Source organism: Muntiacus reevesi, chromosome 3 (assembly GCF_963930625.1).
Source record: "Muntiacus reevesi chromosome 3, mMunRee1.1, whole genome shotgun sequence".
Lineage (NCBI taxonomy): Eukaryota > Metazoa > Chordata > Mammalia > Artiodactyla > Cervidae > Muntiacus > Muntiacus reevesi.
In genome coordinates, this window is record NC_089251.1 from 168,525,220 (window position 1) to 168,543,858 (window position 18,639).

At 38.4% G+C, this 18,639-nt stretch overlaps 1 protein-coding gene across 1 annotated transcript in view; it reads left to right on the forward strand.

Moving 5' to 3' along the window:
* IPCEF1 (interaction protein for cytohesin exchange factors 1) overlaps positions 1-18,639 on the forward strand; it is a 145,802-nt gene that overhangs the window by 21,073 nt on the left and 106,090 nt on the right. Inside the window, exon 2 of the mRNA XM_065931085.1 lies at positions 9,355-9,398. The gene's annotated coding sequence lies outside the window, so the exon portion shown is untranslated. The remainder of the gene's footprint in view (positions 1-9,354; positions 9,399-18,639) is intronic.

The window sequence follows — 18,639 nt, forward strand, 5'->3', positions numbered from 1 at the left end:
TTGGCAGGTGGATTCTTAACCCCTGGACCACCAGGGAAGCCCTCGTTTATATTCTTACTTATAATCTGACTTGTTTTCGAGACCATTTGAGGCAACTTGCAGAGATTCATACAGCAAACTATAATAAAATGGCAAGTTAGTGGATGAGAAAAAGGAAAAGAATGGTATGAAATGTAAATGATGTCTTGGCATAAAGTTAATATACACAGTGTGTGTGGGAAAGTTCTGGACCTTTACTAGAGTACAATGGCAAATCTGATTCTAAGTTTAGCCTTCAATGCAAAGGGTAAGAGGCAATTAACTATCAATTCATGATCACATCTCCTGAGATGCCCAGCTCTCTCTCTACTAAAACTAGACAACAATTCTTCTGTAAGCTTTGCCTCATACTCACTGTCTTAGCTTGAGCTGCTGTGGCAAGATACCCTAGACTGGGTGGCTTAAGTGACAGACACATATTCCTCCCAGTTCTGAAGGCTGGCAAGTTCCATGTCAAGGTGACAGCTTGGCTGGGCTCCAGTGCAGACTCTCTTCCTGGCTTGCAGACGGCCACCTTCTTGCTGTGTCCCCACAGGGTGGAAAGAGAGTGATTGCTCTCTTTTACGTTCTTTTCTAAGGGCACTAATCCCATCATGAGGTTTCCATCCTTTTGATCTCTGAAAGGCCCATCTCCAAATAACCTTCACACTGGAGGTTAGACTTCACCACCTGAATTTGGGGACTGGGAGGGACACAATTCAGTTCATAGCAATGATGCACTAGGGAATGAAATTAATTGTACATTTGAAAACTTCATTTTTTTAATTGGGCTATCTCTTATAATTTCTCATGTAAACCAATGACATGTTTCTACTGGCCCAGCTTACTTTAGTAATGGATTTTTAACTTTCTAGTGTAAATTTTTTAACCTTTGGAAGGTATGAAGTGTTGTTATTTATTTTTATTTATTTATTTTTAGTGCCACCTCCTTGGTGGCACTTGATGTGTAAGTTAGTGATTATTAACTTTCATAGAGCAATTTGAGACTCTGATAAAAGCTATAAATGCAGATGCACATTAAATTCCATATACAATTTCAGGGAATCACAGACCTTCTGCAGTCTCAGCACTCTAAGAGTAAATAACTCGGTAATGTAGAGTAACAGATAGGCCTTTAGACATATTATATAAATATTGTTTACTGTAACTTAGCATTTGAAATGGATTGAGAACCAGCCAGTTGGATTTAATGCTCTTGGCAAGCATGGGAATGCAGCTATTCCATGCTGCAAATTAAACAAATGCTTCAATAACTTGGAGAACAGGAAAGCTGCAGGCACATTTAACAAACTACAATGCTAATATTTCAAGGTTGGAGGGATGTCTGGCTCACATAGCCCCAAGTCTTGTGCCCAAGATTCTCATGTTCCTTGGAGAACATCACAAATCTCTGGCTACCACCATTTCATGGTCCCAGGAGAGGATGGCCCAAACGTGGACATAATCCTCAACTCCCTCTTTAACCCCTTCTCCCCATCACTACCATTGCCCAACTGAAACCAGGCTGTAATGTGAGAAATTGGAGCTAAACAAGGTGCAAATACAATACAGACTTACAAAGAAAAAGTTCTAAGAAACTCGGTATTGAAAAGACATGTCAGAGATGACAATAAATTTCCCATGTTAAAAAGCTGACAAAATACCAGAAACAGCACATTAGTCAGAAAATTAAGGTCATTTAAAAACTAACTGCCTAACAGATCTCTGAAATACTTTGCCCCTACATGTTTAGCTGTGTGTTCTTTGGTTGGCTCATTACACGATTGTGATTTTAGAGTCATTTTTCTCTAGATAACGTAGAAAGATAATCCAGCCTGTCTGGCATAAGCTGATTGGACTCGTTTTTCATTTTTACTGATTGTTGAAAAAAAACTTCTTTGGGCGTCACAGCTTATTGCTGATAATGTAAAATTTTAGGGTTTCTCTCTCCTGTTTTGTTCGACCGTGAGCTTTAAAATTTGGAAGGGTTTCCCCCAAACTTGCTTCAGGTTTATTTGAAATCCTGTTTCCCTTCACTTGCCATAGAGACAGAGAGACACAGAGAGACCTATTTACACCATGATATGATCTCTGGTCCTGAGCCATCCTATGATTGTGCCAGGTGAGTTGGCCAGTGGAAAACAGAGTGTTTCTGGAAGTTATTACCACACTGAACAGCTGGCAGTAACCTAACTATACAAAGAAGAGAGTGCAAGCAACATATATATCCCAGTAACGACAAAACAAGTACATGCCTCTCTGTATGCCTGCTCTCTGAACTCTTAAGTCAGCTCAACCGTGTGAGAGTTTTTTGCTCTCCTCTCTCCCAGGCGGCTCAGTGGTAAAGAATCTGCCTGCAGTGCATGAAACGCAGGTTCAATCTCTGGGTCAAAGGATACTCTGGAGAAGGAAATGGCAACCTGCTCCAGTATTCTTTTTTTTTTTTTTTTAATTTTTTTATTAGTTGGAGGCTAATTACTTCACAACATTTCAGTGGGTTTTGTCATACATTGACATGAATCAGCCATGGAGTTACATGTATTCCCCATCCCGATCCCCCTCCCACCTCCCTCTCCACCCGATTCCTCTGGGTCCTCCCAGTGCACCAGGCCTGAGCACTTGTCTCATGCATCCAACCTGGGCTGGTGATCTGTGTCACTATAGATAATGTTCATGCTGTTCTCTCGAAACATCCCACCCTCGCCTTCTCCCACAGAGTCCAAAAGTCTGTTCTGTACATCTGTGTCTCTTTTTCTGTTTTGCATATAGGGTTATCATTGCCATCTTTCTAAATTCCATATATATGTGTTATATATAATGTTCTGTAATGTTCTTTATCTTTTTCTTTATCTTTCTGGCTTACTTCACTCTGTATAATGGGCTGCAGTTTCATCCATCTCATTAGAACTGATTCAAATGAATTCTTTTTAATGGCTGAGTAATATTCCATGGTGTATATGTACCACAGCTTCCTTATCCATTCATCTGCTGATGGGCATCTAGGTTGCTTCCATGTCCTGGCTATTATAAACAGTGCTGCGATGAACATTGGGGTGCACGTGTCTCTTTCAGATCTGGTTTCCTCAGTGTGTATGGCCAGAAGTGGAATTGCTGGGTCATATTGCTCCAGTATTCTTGCCTGAGAAATCCCATGGACCTGGCAGGCTACAGTCCATAGGGTCACAAAGAGTCGGACACGATTCTGAACTAAACAGTGAACAACTCTCTGCCTACTCCAAGGGCTGCCAATATATGACTGTGGCCATTTTGGTAACACCTCCATAGAACCTTCTATTAAGTGTCCTTAGAGTCAGGTTCAAGACAGCCAAGCCAAGACAGAAAGACGAGGAAAATTTTTCTCCTCCTGATGGTGTTGGTAACCTTAATAGGAATTATTCATTTTCTATTGAAAGGAGAAAAGATGTTCTTCACTCTTTAGAGAAAGGTTGCTCTCCACTTCCTTTGCTTTCTTTGGGCTTGCCTCATTTTTTTTTTTTTTTTTCTTTTTCAGTTGAATTTACTGGGTACAGTCAGTTTCTTGTATGAACAAACTAAAATGTCCTCTTGATTGGAGATGATATAATTGACTATAATAACTCATGAAATGTTTGGGAAGTTAGAGTTAAGCTGTTGATCTAAATTTAGTTTGTTATTAAGATGTTCTTTGCAAACCAACTCTAAAAAGAAATTTTGGGGACAGTTTAAGAAATTGTTAAATCAAAGTGGTGTGTACGTGAAATATCATCATAGTATGTTTTCTAATATGTCCTCAACAGATTTTCTAAGAAAGTTTTTCTATAGTTTCCATAGTTGTCTAACACAGAACCAGTTGATCTTGAATCTGATGTTTTTCAGTGAATTTTGAGTGAAACAATCTTTGCTTTCTGTCATTATGTAGCTTTCTCCCCCAAAGAACACAGAAATGTTAAACAATGAATACTTGGTATGGCACCAATCACTGAACCTTATAAGTTATTGGTCTTGTTCTCAAAAGCACTTCAGTGCTTTATGTGTTGGTTTCAAATGCTGAAAATGTCCATGTGGACTTTTACATTGTTCTGCACCCTAGGACCTCCTGTTCAACAACCAAGATAAGAAAAGAATGCTCTTCAGAGCATTACGGCTCATTAGGGTGCTGTCCAAAATCTCATACATGCCTGATAAAGTTAGTGGAATGTCAGGGCCTCTGCTGTGATTAAAGGATCTAAATGTGACTTGTCAAGTAGCTCAAATATTAGCTCTAATCCCCATTTGCACAGAGCTCTGAGTTGAGGCTTTATAGACACAAAGCTGTATGTATAGAACATCCCTTGTTACGTTCCAAATTTTCCAAATGAATAGAAGAAAATGGAGCAGGAATACACAAGTTAAGAGTGGGGGTATCTCTGGAGTTGGGCTCATGGGTGATTTTTGTTTTCTTTTGTTAATGTTTTTCTTTTGCATTTTAAATTTAAAACAACGCGAATATATATGTTTTACTATCAGAAACATAAAATGGGGAATTGATGCTGTGGTTATTGGCAGAGCCACCTTGGAGCAAGGACATGGTGGACAGAGGTCCTGAAGAGACTTTGTTCCTTCGAACACTTAATAATAGGCACCATGTCAGACATGCCTGTCAACTTCAGGTTTAAAAATATGCTCGTGGTTGTTGTTTAGTTGCTAAGTTGTGGTCCGACTCTTTTGTGACCTCATGAACTGTAGCCCACCAGGCTCCTCTGTCCATGGGATTTCCCAGGCAGAAATACTGGAGTGGGTTGCCATTTCTTTCTCTAGGGGATCTTCCCGACCAGGGATGGAATCCTCATCTACTGCATTGTCAGGTGGGTTCTTTACCACTGAGCCCCCAGGGAAGCCCATGCTCTTGGTGTGGGCATGCATGCTTAGTCACTTCAGTCGCATCTGACTTTGTGTGACCCTATGGACTGTAGCCCACCAGGTTTCTCTGTCCATGGGATTCTCCAGGCAAGAATACTGGAGTGAGTTGTCATACCCTCCTCCAGGGGATCTTCCCCACCCACCATTGCAGGTGGATTCTTTAGAGCTGAGCCTCTGGGGAAGCCCATGCTCTTGGTAGGGATGGTGAATCAAGAGCCTACTCTTGCAAGAAGGACCAAGCAACTAGAAATGTAGTGGCTTTAGATCAACAGGAAAGAGAAGAGGGAAGCTTCTTGTATAATCCACATTTAGCATTTGCATCTCATTCGTCCACCCTCTGTCCCACCATCAGGAGGTGAGTAGGGGAGGGTGTAGGTGGGAAGGTCCCAATAGCCTCTCCTACTTTAATGTTCCTTCGTCTTTAAACCACTGATGCTGATATTCATGAACCAGCCTTTTATGCAGAATACCCGTTGTGTTCAGGGGGAGGTACAGAAAGGGAGTCTTCCTAGGTCAGGAAGTTGACATAAGTGAATCTGCGCTCATGTGAGTTTCTAGGGTGTATGTTGGAACTTTGGCGCTGGTGGTAAAGAACCCGCCTGCCAATGCAGGAGACATAAGAGACGCGGTTCAATCCCTGGGTTGGGAAGATCCCCTGAAGAAGGGCGTGGCCATCTACTCTAGTATTCTTGCCTGGAGAATCCCGTGGACAGAGGAGCCTGGTGGGCTACAGTCCATAGGGTCGTACAGAGTCAGATGCGACTGAAGCGACTTAGCACGCATGCATGCATGTTGGAACTTAAGAGAGGGCGGACATAGGTAAAAGGTGTGATTTCAGCCTCTGGGAGGAGCAGAATAGGGAATGGCAAAGCTGAGAAGTGACTTTTGTGTTTCGTGTTTATCTGTCTTTTGATCCTCTTCTGTGGCAGCTTCTTTCCCTGACCTCCATGTCTGGCCCCCTGCTGCCCTCTGGCTGGTCCAAGACCTACAATAACTCACTGTCCGAATCGCTCTCTTCCCCTTTCTTTTCTTTCTCCTTGTGCTTCCTTTCATTCTCATCAAGTGTACCCAGAGTTCACAGCATATCAAAGCCCAGAAAAGTCTGAAAGTCATGAACTTTATACTCTCTTCATGGGACACAGTCTCTTGAACCATGTCAGGATGAGAGTTGGCCAACGCAAGTGGCAAAGTTAGGCTGTGGCCAACCAATCGCTAATGTATGTGTGCATGTCACATCAGGGTCACTCCTGGCTGGCAGAGAGCGTCTGGCGAACAGCTGAGCAGCTTCATAAATGACTCAGAGGCATGTCCAGGTGCAATGCTCAGGGTCCAAGAGCCCTGGGAAAGAAGGGCTGAACTTATCTGCAGTTTCGGTTTAGACACGACAGACTCAAGTGATGAACAGACAGCTTCCAAAAGCAGCTGGACTATAGGGAAGCCACAGCCTCTCCTACTTTAATGTTCCTTTGTCTTCTCTCTAAACCACTGATGCTGATATTCATGAGCCAGCATTTTATATGGAATACATATTTTGGGCAGGGAGAGGTACAGAAGGCAAGTTTTTCTAGGAACAGGAAGTGGACACAAATAAATCTGTACTCATGGGCATTTCTAAGGAGTGTAATGGAGCTTTAGGGAGAGAGAGCCCTGGGTACCTGGATAAAGCTGAGATGAGGGAAGTTTGGCCTCATGAGAGGGTGTGGATGCAGAGGTCACTGACCTGGATCCTCCCTGTTCTCTACACCTCCCCACACAATCCCTCTTCCAGGGTATCTGGGTTCTGGAGAGAGAGAAATAGAATCAACAGAAAGTTGTGTCCACGTGGAGAGCCCACATCTAAGTATTGATTAGAAAAAGATGTGTGTGGAGGTTTGTTAGGGGTTCGGGGCAGCATAGGGAACCGCCTATGAGCACTGGGGTGACAGTTGTTCACAGGGCAGTGAACGCCAGCCCAGCCAGAGCTGCACATTTCAGGACACTTGTCTTCATCTGGAAAATGGGAATAAAGTCAGCACCAACTTTACAGAGTTGTGAAAACTACATGATGAATGCATGTACAGCATCTAGCATAAACACAAATGAAATAATAATCAGGGCTTAATAAATGTTGGCTATATGATTTTTGGGCTTCCCAGGTGGTGCTAGTGGTAAAGAACCTGCCTGCCAATGCAGGAGATAGAAGAGATGTGAGTTTGATCCCTGGGTTGGGAAGATCCCCTGGAGGAGGGCATGGCAATCCACTCCAGTATTCTTACCTGGAGAATCCATGGACAGAGGAACCTGACTGGCTACAGCCTATACAGTTGCAAAGAGTTGGACGCGACTGAAGTGACTTAGCACACGCGAACATTGTGATTTTCCTCGTTGTTTCATTGTTCTTTTTGTGAGATGCCTCCTCTCTGCTTATCTTCAACTTATTTTCAAGTGATTGCAGAGCATTGATTTTATTTGGTACAATAAGATGGATTTTGGACATGCTTTTGTTTTTAATCAGAGAAATTACTTCTTGGAATGTTATAGAAAAGGGTTAGATTAATCCTTAAGTAGATCAGACTTGAGCAAAATTTTTAAAATGACTGTGGCATCTCCAGTTTGAATTTTTACTGAATAAAAAAGTTAGGCACTAATGTCATTTTCTTTTTGCTCTAAGAAGATTGTGAGAATAACTAATAACATTTGGTAGAGGTTAATATAGTATTGAAAGCAGTCATTTGAACAGTTTTGAACTCATTTTCAAAGACATAATTGGAATAATTTTCAATAGACATCAGTCCTTATTTCTTAGGAAATGACAATGATTAAATTAACTGCAGACAGCCTCTCTTATTGTTGTTTGAAGACAATGGGAGTCTGTTGAGAATTGGTGGGGGGAAAATGAATGGTACATGCTTTATTAAAGACTTCACTGCTGAAACATTTTTCATCCACTCTTTCTGTCTGGCTGCAATTTATATATTCAAGGCATGGTCTTCAAAAGCAGCTTTCTTTACTGTATTTGACCTACATAATGAATTCAAATGAAGGATAAGAATAATATATCTTAGCCTTTGCCTAAGGCTAAGATATAGATTTTTCTTGGAGGGGGTGCATGATATGCCAACTCAAAAAGAAAATGATGTTACAATTGCAGCATTTGTGGAAGTTGGAAGAATTTTGTTCCTTCTTTGGGTATTTTCAGGATTCTGTCTCTGCTTCCTTATGACACTGAGCACTGGATAAGGGTGAAATATCGCCCTCGTTATTCAGGCATTTGAAATTACTCTTTTCTTTTGAAATGAGATATTCAAAGCATTGAGTGTCAGAGAAATTGTGCCTGGGTGGGAGAGTAAATGGATCTTAATCTGTCTTCTCAGTGTGAGGCTTTCTGGAGGTGGTGAAGTGGTTTTAACCAGTGGAAAATAGCACCCAATTTCTTTAAGATCTTCTTAAACTCAAAGTGATTTAGTCAGTACATCTGAGTCCAAATACCACCCAGATAAGAATCTGCAGTCACATTTACCTAGACATGGGTGGTATTACTTTTTAAATTTCAGTATTACTATAAAACTTGTCTGGCTTTTACGCCCATGAGTGCTCTTGATGGGAAAACCTGTTTGTGCTCTTTCTGGCTGGAATGTCTACTTAGAGATTTGTTCTTCTGGCTCTGAGCAAGTTACATGCACTAATACCCCAACTTTTCTTGAGTTTCCCTTCAACCAAACAGTACCAGGATTGTGAGGTCCAAGAGTAAAAAGAAAAATTTTACAGCCAATTTAATATATCAATACTAAGAAGTTCTTGTACAAATGCTGACTACCACAGCGTGAAAGAGTGCCATTTTCACTGCTTTGAAAAGCAGAAAGAAGTGACATGGAGTCTTGTTGTGGGGAGAAAGATGGCTGGTTTACTGCTAGGTACACTAAATACAAACATGAACAGAAGCCAGTGACTTGGCATTCAATACAGATAACATTCATCTACTTCTACCTTGTTTCTGGTGAACTGTTATAATTTCAAATCATTGTACTTGGAAAATATTTAGGTAAAACATAATATCACATTACCTTGTAGTCTAAAATAACAAAGCTAGAAATTTAAGCCACAAAGTGTGAACAATGTGCAGGGCAGGCTGTAGAAGAGGAAAAAAGGATGTCTGGTTGTTTTTGATATGAAAATAGAGGACTTTTTACTGTAGTGGTGGACTAGATATTGTCATATTAAGTGAAGTCAGAGAAAGGCAAATATCATATGATATTACTTATATGTGGAATATAAAATATGAGACAAATAAACTTACTTACAAACCAGAAATAATCTCATAGACATAGAAAACAAAGTTATGGTTGTTGTCATTATGATTAGAAAGTTGCGATTTTGTTGCCTTTTCTTGGGGGTTGATGTGGTAGGACTTTGACCTCCTCCCATGCAGTTGTCCTGGCAGAAATCTGATGACTACTTTCTTGACTTTTTCTTGTATAGATCTGAAGCAACGGAACTGGAACAAGGACCTTCATAACTTTTTGGTATGTAATTGAGAACTCTTCAGAACTAAATCTTTCTCTTAGTGGTATTTGTGACTTGAACAGCCTGTTCTCCACTTTGCTATTCTAATTTGTGAACCAAATTGTAGTAGCCTAGGTATATTTATCCCTATGGTAGGATTAATGCAGAGAGAAGCTAATAGAATTAATAAATAACCAGTTGTATTTGGTCCTCTGGATTTTCCTGAGGACCTGAAAATGGATTCTTGATAGTGATTACTTTTCAGTAAGAGAGCTGTTTAGTAAAGTAGTTTATTTATGGAATTGGCTTGTTTGATCCCTTTAGTGGTCAGGAATGTACCAAAGCTATCAAACACTGTAAAACTATCATTATGTGAAGAATCTATTTTATAATTTAGATGTCCACACATAAATTACCACCATTTCCCATAAGCCCTTTTCATCTTGTAGAGTTGAAACTTTATGCCCATTAATCAATAACTCTCCCCTTTCCCCTCCCACCAGCCCCTGACAACAAGCGTTACACTTCCTGTCTCATGATTTTGATTACTCTAAATATTTCATATAAGTGGAATCATACAGTGTTTGTCTTTTTGTAACTGGCTTATTTCTTACAACATAACATCCTCAAGGTTCATTTATGTTATAGCATTTTGCAGAATTTCCTTCCTTTTTAAGACCGAATAATATTCCATTGTGTGTATTTTGCTTATCCGTTCATCTCCTTTTTGCTGGCATCCATGTTTTGAGCTTTTGTGGATAATGCTATTATAAACATGGGTGTACAAATATTTCTTTGAGATTCTGCTTTCAATTCTTGTGACTACATCCCCGGAAGTCAAATTGATGACTTGTATGATAATCCTATTTTTAATTTTTTAAGGCACCACTATATTGTTTTCCACAGCAACTGTACCATTTTACTTCCCACCAGTAGTCTTCACAGAGTACAGAATGCTTTTCTAATTATTTTGACATATTCTTGCTGGGCAGTGAATATTGTAAAGTTTTGTGTGAATATATTTTGAACACAAATATGTTTTTTCCTATTCCTTTTTTTTTTTTTTGCTGTGCCTATGAATATTATCTTCTAAGACCTACTCAATGTTAATTTATGTTTCCAGGTGATTCAGAATGTCAATAGAGTTTTTTCCAGAACAGAAATATGTAGGGCCAAGTCTCAGACTTCTAATGGAAAAACAACTTAGACTCCAAGGATTTTTATTTTAAAATAGACTCTATGTTAAAATCTGTTCTGGCAGTGAAGGAGTAGTTACCACATATGTTTCTCTCTTCTTGAAGACTTGTAATTCTTTTGCACAAAGTATACCAATTTGACTCTGGAGGAGGTCACTGCAATCCACTCCAGTATTCTTGCTTGGAGAATCCCATGGACAGAGGAGCCTGGAGGGTTACAGTCCACATGGTCACAAAGAGTTGGCCACAGCTGAAGCAACGAGGCATGCATGCATGCCAGTGTGAACAGGGGTAGGGACTAAGTTACAAGAGAGGAGTGGCTAGCTGAGAAATTACTTACATCGGTGTTATTCTTTGAAACAGAATCTGCAACCTCTTCAAATTGAGTCGGCAGGTTAACGTTGGGGCTGTTATTTTAACTGGTTAATGATATTTGTGCTTTCTTAAATTTTGGTTCAAAATATGAACATAGCTTTCTAAGGGACAGAATCTGATTCTAAAACTGATAGGTATTAGCTGAATATTTTGAAATCTTTTGTGGTTACTTGCACAAATTAATGGAGCATTTTCCCAGAAAATGTTCTGCATTTATTGTTTGTAGAGAGTGAGGAAAAGGGGGAGGAGAGAAATAAGCTTACTCAGGAAGCAAAAGAGTTCCTATTTCAGACATTTTCCTCTGAGTTTATGGTCCTCAGTAGAAATGTCAGTGTGTTTGCTAATCAAACACCTTGTACTAACGTGTTCAAGAAAGGAATTAACTACCTTGGGTATATGTCAGTTTACTTTACAAGAGAAAAATTTACACCTAACTTAAGTAAATTAGAGAAGTCTTTTGTTAATGATTAGAAAGGCAAAATAACCCTTATCAGGCCACGCTAGGCTGTGCCATGGTAGCAGATTAACTCTGAAGGCTCAGTGGCTTTACACAAGAAACTTTAATTTCTTATTTACACTATATATTCAATACTGGTTGACATGAGAAGGGGAGGGCTCCTCTACTCCACACAGTCATTCGGGGATGCAAGCTCCACCCCCTGTGGCATCACCATGGCAACAGGTGGCTTCAGGGTTTGCTGTGACAGCAGAAGAGAGCATGTGGTGGACTTACACTTGTCTCCAGACGGGAGGTGTTGCACATCACCTCCACTAATGGCCAGAACTAGGCTTATGGCCGCTCCTCACCACATGAGGCTGGAAGTCTTCTTGGGGGGCAGAGGGGAGAGGAAAACCGGTTACAGTGAGCACCAGTCATTTCTTCTTTGAAGAGTTTTGCTGGAAATCTTTGTACTCGGCACATATATGAAGCAACTTTCTAACTCTGTCACCTCTCTAATTCTTTATATTTTAATATGCTTCCCTTTGGTGAGCACTTTTAATCTTTTAAAATTAATTTCATGTTTTTTTACTTGCTGACTTTAGGTTGGGGAAAATAAAGCAAGTATTACTGACAAGGAATTAGGGATGATACAGATATAATTGACAATGGAAAAAAATGGCCCTCAAATGTTTAGATGTCTATAGTCTCTATTTGTATTATTAATAATATCTATTATTTCTTCTAAATAAAACCATTACTTGAAATTAAATGTAACTCTAAACACAGAAGTTTGATTGCAAAATCAACTCACGGGACATCAAGCAAGAAATATGAAACTAAGAACAGTTTCAATAGATTGTCTTTCGTAATTTTTCCCCATTATTCAGCTTTCCCTAAATCTTAATATCATGATTTTTTCCTTTTCACTTTATTAGAGTATTTTACCAAGCAATACTTTTATATAGGGTACATGGGGAATAAACATGTCTGAGAAGGTATTTTGACCTCATGATTGATTGTGTGTTTGACTAGGTATTGAATTTTATGGAGAAAATTTATTTTTGTTTAGAACTTTCAAGGCAAAGTTCCAATATCTTTGACATCCCATGTTGCATATGAGAAAACTGATGTCATTCTTATTTTGTTTCTGTGTAGATAATACCTTTTTATCTTGTCTATAAACTTTAAGAATTTTCTGTATCTCTTAGGAATTCTGAAATTTCTTAAGACATGTCCCTGGTGGCTCAATGGTAAAGAATCTGCCTGCCAGTGCAGGAGATGCAGGTTTGATCCCTGGGTTGGAATGATCTCCTGGAGGAGGAAATGCAACCCACTCCAGAATTCATGTCTGGGAAAGCTCCTGGACAGAGGAGCCTGAGTGCTACAGTCTGTAGGGTCACGAAGAGTCAGACTCAACTTAGCAACTAAACTACAAGATTCAAGTGTACATCTTTGGAAGTATATGTGATTCAGCATTTTGTGGCAGAGGAAGGCTTTTTCCCCCTTTTGTGCTCCGCTTCCCACTGTTTTGGTTTCATTCTCTAGTCTTTCTGCCAGGTAACCGAGATGGCCACTGTTAACTTCAGGTTTGTGTTGTATTATGACTAAACTCCCAAGAAAAAAAGGACAAATCTTATCCTAATACTCCCAGAAGAATTTCCTGATTAGCCTGAGTTGGTTCATGAGCTCCTTTCTGAATTGGTCATTTTGTCAAAGAAGTTAAGTATTTGGGTTCATATACTTCTTATCACCTCTACTGCTTCTGCCTGGGCTCAACACATTCTCACATCTTCTTGGGATGATCTCAGGGAACTCTTAACTAGTTTCTCAGTTTATATTCTCGCTCCCTTCAGTCTCCTTCAGTGTTAGAGCCAGAACTGCTAATGTGTTTGTCAGATCAAAACCCTGCAAAACTTGCCTGTTTTACTTCAAGGAAAGCTGGAGTCTTTAACCCCCATCACTTGAAAGACCACCAAGATCTAAAAGATGATACAAGAGAGATGCAGGATACAGCTCATGGAAGGCCACGTTGACAGATTTGTACCATGTCATAGAGTTGATGAGAAGCCTTTGAAGGGTTTTTAATTGACAAGTAACATGATCAGATCTTAGAAAGGTTTATCTGGTAGCAGGATTGACAATGAAATGGAAACATAGGAACCAAGATGGGGGGAATCAACTAAAGTGGCCCAGGCCAGGTGATGATGGGCTGAACTACCCTTTGAAGCAGTGAGAATGGAAAAGAGATCAATTTCTATCTGTGATGCTAACAAAGGAGAATCAGTTGGTCTTTGTCACTCTATATGACCTTAGTTCAGACCTAGTTCTCACACCTACTAGATTTATGTAACTTACATAATTTATATAATTCTCAATTCAAATTTCTCTTTGACTTTAAAATAAAAATGATAATTCCTAATGCAAAAAGAAAAAAAAAAGACCACCAAGACCTGCATGCTCTGATTTCCCATGACCCCTCTGACCTCATCTGCTGCACTCTCCTTCCATGGCTTACTCAGCCTGCACTGCTGGATCGCTTGCTATTCCTCAACATGCCAGACACACTCCCAATTCCAACCTGGGGCTGCTGCATTGACGTTGCCTAAACCATTGCTGCTTCACCCTAGAGTAGCCATTGGCTGTTTCTTGACGTCTTTCAGGTCTTCACCCGAATGTCAGCTATTTAGTGAGTCCCTTTCTATCCATCTATTTAAAAATCACAACCCTCTATAATACTCTCTACTATTTTATTTTTCCCCATTTATCTCCACCTAATATACCATTTGTTTTACTTACTTACCTTGTTGTTTGTCTACTCCCATGTTTGTAGATCCCATGAGGGCAGGAAGTTTTATCTGTTCTGTTCAATATTGTATCTTCAGTCTGTTAAACTGCCTGGCATATGATCAGCCAGTACCTGTTTGCTGAATGAATGACTGGTTGGCAAACCTAAGCCATATACTTGCTCCTGTGTGGGAATGTGGAACCATAAGATTAACGGAGCCACAGTGAAGGGAAAGAGGCAATTTCTTGAAGTAAAAGATGCTGGTCAGACAAAGATTAATAAATAGTCAATAAAAGATCCTTCTAGTGAAGGATTTGAGAAATGGGGGCCTGAGAAATTAAAGGGCCTGAGATTAATAGGTGGAAGAAAGCAGCAGATCTGAAACCAGATGGTAATTTTCCAATTTGCTCGATTTTGAATTTTACATGATATAATTAGTTTTTAAATGTTAGGTAATTTTGCCTGAAAAAAATTATAGGGAAAATCATTTTCTCTGATTTTATGAATAATTTATTTCATTTTCAATTATATTTTTACTCCCAGTGATCAATGTATGAAAAAATGTTAGACTTTGGCAAAGATATTTTATTTCTTTCAGGAAAGCAGATTCCAAGATGGATAATTGGGTAATATCTCTACAGTAGGTTTCTTTCTTACCTATTTTTCTGCATTTGAATGAAATTTTTTGATGTTACCAATTTCGGGCTGAATAATTGGTAGGTTAAGAGTTATAACTCAGAAGCTTTTATTTGCATCTAATTTTCCCCCCTTATCAGTCTTGTTGAATTTCTACTTTACTAATTTTTGTTTAAAGAATTAGCTTTGTGTTTTATTAATATTCTCTATGTTTTTCTATTTTACTGATTTCTGCCTTTATTTTGCTATTTCCTCCTTGGGTTTGTTATTTTGCTGTTTTTCTAGTGTCTTTGTTAAGCTCTTAATCTGTTTTTATTCCTCTTGTGTTTTGATAAATGAATTTAAGGTATAAGTTTTCCTTTGAAAAATGCTTTACCTGTGTTTCCTAACACTTTTGATATGTAATGTTTTCAGTGGTGATAAATTCTAATGATTTCCCATTTTCTTTTTAATCCATTAAATTTTAAAAATATTTTTAAAGTTTAATTTTTCTCTTTATATTGGAGTACACTTGATTTACAGTGTTGTGTTAGTTTCAGATGTACAGCAAAGTGGTTTAGTTATGTACATATACACATATCCGTTCTTTTTCAGATTCTTTTCCCGTATCAGTTATTGTGTCGTAGAATATTGAGTGGAGTTCCCTGTGCCATACACAAGTCCTTGTTGATTATCCAGGTTTGTTTTTTTTTTAGTAATGCAAGATTTAGTTTCCAGATATACAGACTTTTTAAAGCTATGTTTTCATCATTAGTGGCGTTAGTCACTCAGTGATGTCCGACTCTTTGCGGCCCCATGGACTATAGCCTGCCAGGCTCCTTGGTCCAGGGAATTCTCCAGGCAAGAATACAGGAGTGGGTTGCCGTTTCCCGCTCCAGGGAATTGTCTCAACCCAGGGATCGAACCTGGGTCTCCCACATTGTAGGCAGATTCTTTACCATCTGAGCCACCAGGGGCCAAAGTTTTCACTATTAATTTCTATAATTAATGCATTGCAGTCAGAGAACATAGTTTGTGTTAAACTGACTTTGTGAAATTTATCCAGACTTCTTTGTAAAACAGTACTTTTATCAACTATTGACAAATACTATGTATTCTGAAAATGAGAGTTTATCCTTTGTTTCTCAAGTATAGAGTTTATAGATTTGCTAATTTGTATCATCTACATTTCTGTTTATTTATTGTCTGCTTAAGCTATTGATATAGTTTAATGTCAATAATTATGACATTTTATTTTTGTTAAGTTATCTATAACGTATATATAATTGTTAAGTTATGTATTTCCCTTTCCAGTTCTGAGTTGTGGTTTCTTAAGACAATATATTTATCTATTTATGCTGTTTATATTTTCCGATCTTAGTTTTTGTTATAAATGTATATATTTATCATGAAATTTATATTTTCAGATATTAAAATTGTCATCACAGCTTTCTTTTAGTTTATGTTTGCCTGGATATCTGTTTCTATCTTTTAATTTAACATTTCATATCTTTTTTAGTTAACATATTGCTAATTCTTTCTTCTTAAATTTTATTTTGAAATAAAACTTACATTAAACATATGAATAGAGGAGAGTGTACAAAACTAATTTGAATAGCTTGATTTGTCACACAGAAAAAATTCTTGTAACTACTACTTGAATCAAGAAAGGATACTCTTAGGACCCCAGGACACCTTTGGTGCCCCTTCTATTACATAATCCCTGCCTTCCCTTAAAGGTAACCACTTTCCTGCCATTTGTGATCCTTACTTCCTTGCATTTCTGTATAATTTTTGACCCAAGTGTACTTTGCTAAACACTGAGGTCTAGTTTTTCCAGTTTTATTATTTTGTATAAACAGATCCTACCAGTTATTTTCTTTGATATCTGATTTCTTTCTCCCATTATAAGGCTGTGAGATGAGTTTCCCCCTTTTTATTGCTAAGTAGTATTCCATGTGTGACCAATCCACAATTTATTTATCCACTTTCCTGTTGATAGAAATTTGGATTTTTAAAAACATTTTTGCTATTATCAATAAAGCTGCTAGAAACATTCTTATACACATTTTCAATGTTTGTGTGCATGAATATCTGATGGATGTATACTTAAGAATAAAATTTATGGGTTATAGGCTATACTGGTTAGCTTTAGTAGATTTTGCCAAACAGTTTTCCAAAAAGGTTGTCTTAATTTATACTTCCAGCAGCAGTGTTTGATTGTTTTCACTGGCTCTACAATGTACTTGCTATTGTCAGTCTTCTAAAATGTCATGATTTTGATGGATGTTTAATGATGTTTCTTTGCAGGTTTGCCTTTCATTTCACTGACTGTTAATGAGGCTTAGCACCTTCCCATACATATATTTACTAACTTATATCCTCCTTTGTGAAATGCTTAAGACTTTTTTCATTTTTCTTTTGGATTTTTCTGTGTGTTTCTGATTTATAGGAGTTCTTTATACATTCTGGTATATAGCCTTGTATAGGTTATATATACTGCACATATCTTTTCTCATTCATTTTCTTGCTTTTACAGTCCCTAATGTTGTCTTTTGGAAAATAAAAATTCTTAGTTTTAGGGTTTCAACTTACCAAGTTTCTCCTTTATGATTAGACCCAACAAGGGGAAATGACAGTATTTTCAATAAATGATGCTGAGACAATTAGTTATTAATTTGAAAAATAAAACTAACCAGAATCAAAAATCAATTGCAAATAGATTATAGATCTAAAATGAAAGACAAAACAACAAAAAATTTAAAATAAAAGGTAAAATAATGTCCTATGGCTGTAAGATAATAAAAATAACAGCAAAGAAAAAGTTCTAACTGTAGTCATCTTTGCAACTGAGTCCTCTAATGAACGTGATCTAGCATTCTATTTCTTTAGATCTTCTTAAATTTCTTCCAATAGTGTTTTATAGATTTCCTCATAGAAGTATTGCATGTCTTTTGTTAGATTCATTCCAACAGATTTGGGATTTAATGATGTTGCTATATGCATATCTTCTTACAAATTTTATTTTCATGCTATTTGTTGCTGGAATGTAGAAAAGTTATTGGTTTTTACATACTGGGCTGGTATTTAGCAAGCCTTCTATATCCACTTTTAGTGTAAATAATTTGTGTTGATTCTTTTCCACATGTAAAATCATTGTTGTTGTTCAACAACGTGTAAAATCAAATTTTCTGAAAATAGATGATCTTAATTTCTTATTTTTTAATTTTTGTAAATCTTATTATTTTTAAATGAGCACTTCTGAAACAATGTTAAGAATCTTTGGTATGGTCCTAATATCCAAGAAAAGGTTCAAGATTTTGCCATCAAATATGCTGTGGAGGAAAGAGCGTATTGAAAATGGTAGAGGACCTCATTGGTTTGCCCATGACAGAATTTGGGAAGGGCTTGGCTTGGCTTGGCTTGGGAAGCCTGGCAAGCTGCTGTCTGCTGCTGCTGCTAAGTCACTTCAGTCGTGTCCGACTCTGTGCGACCCCATAGACGGCAGCCCACCAGGCTCCCCCGTCCCTGGGAGTCTCCAGGCAAGAACGCTGGAGTGGTTGCCATTTCCTTCTCCAATGCTGCATTCTCTGGGGTCACGAAGAGTCAGACACGACTGAATGACTGAACTGAACTGAACTTGCTTGGCTGGGCTGTTCATCTGTTGCATGTGGTTTCAGCTGGGGTGGTTGGGATGGAGGACCCACTTCCAAGACCACTTTTGCAGCCACACATCTGTGTTCTTGGCTTCACCTGGCACTTTGTTCTCCTGGGACTCCACATGACTTGACTTTTCCTGGTACGGCAGACTCAGAGTGAGTGGACTCTGCAAATGTTGCCTGGTTTCA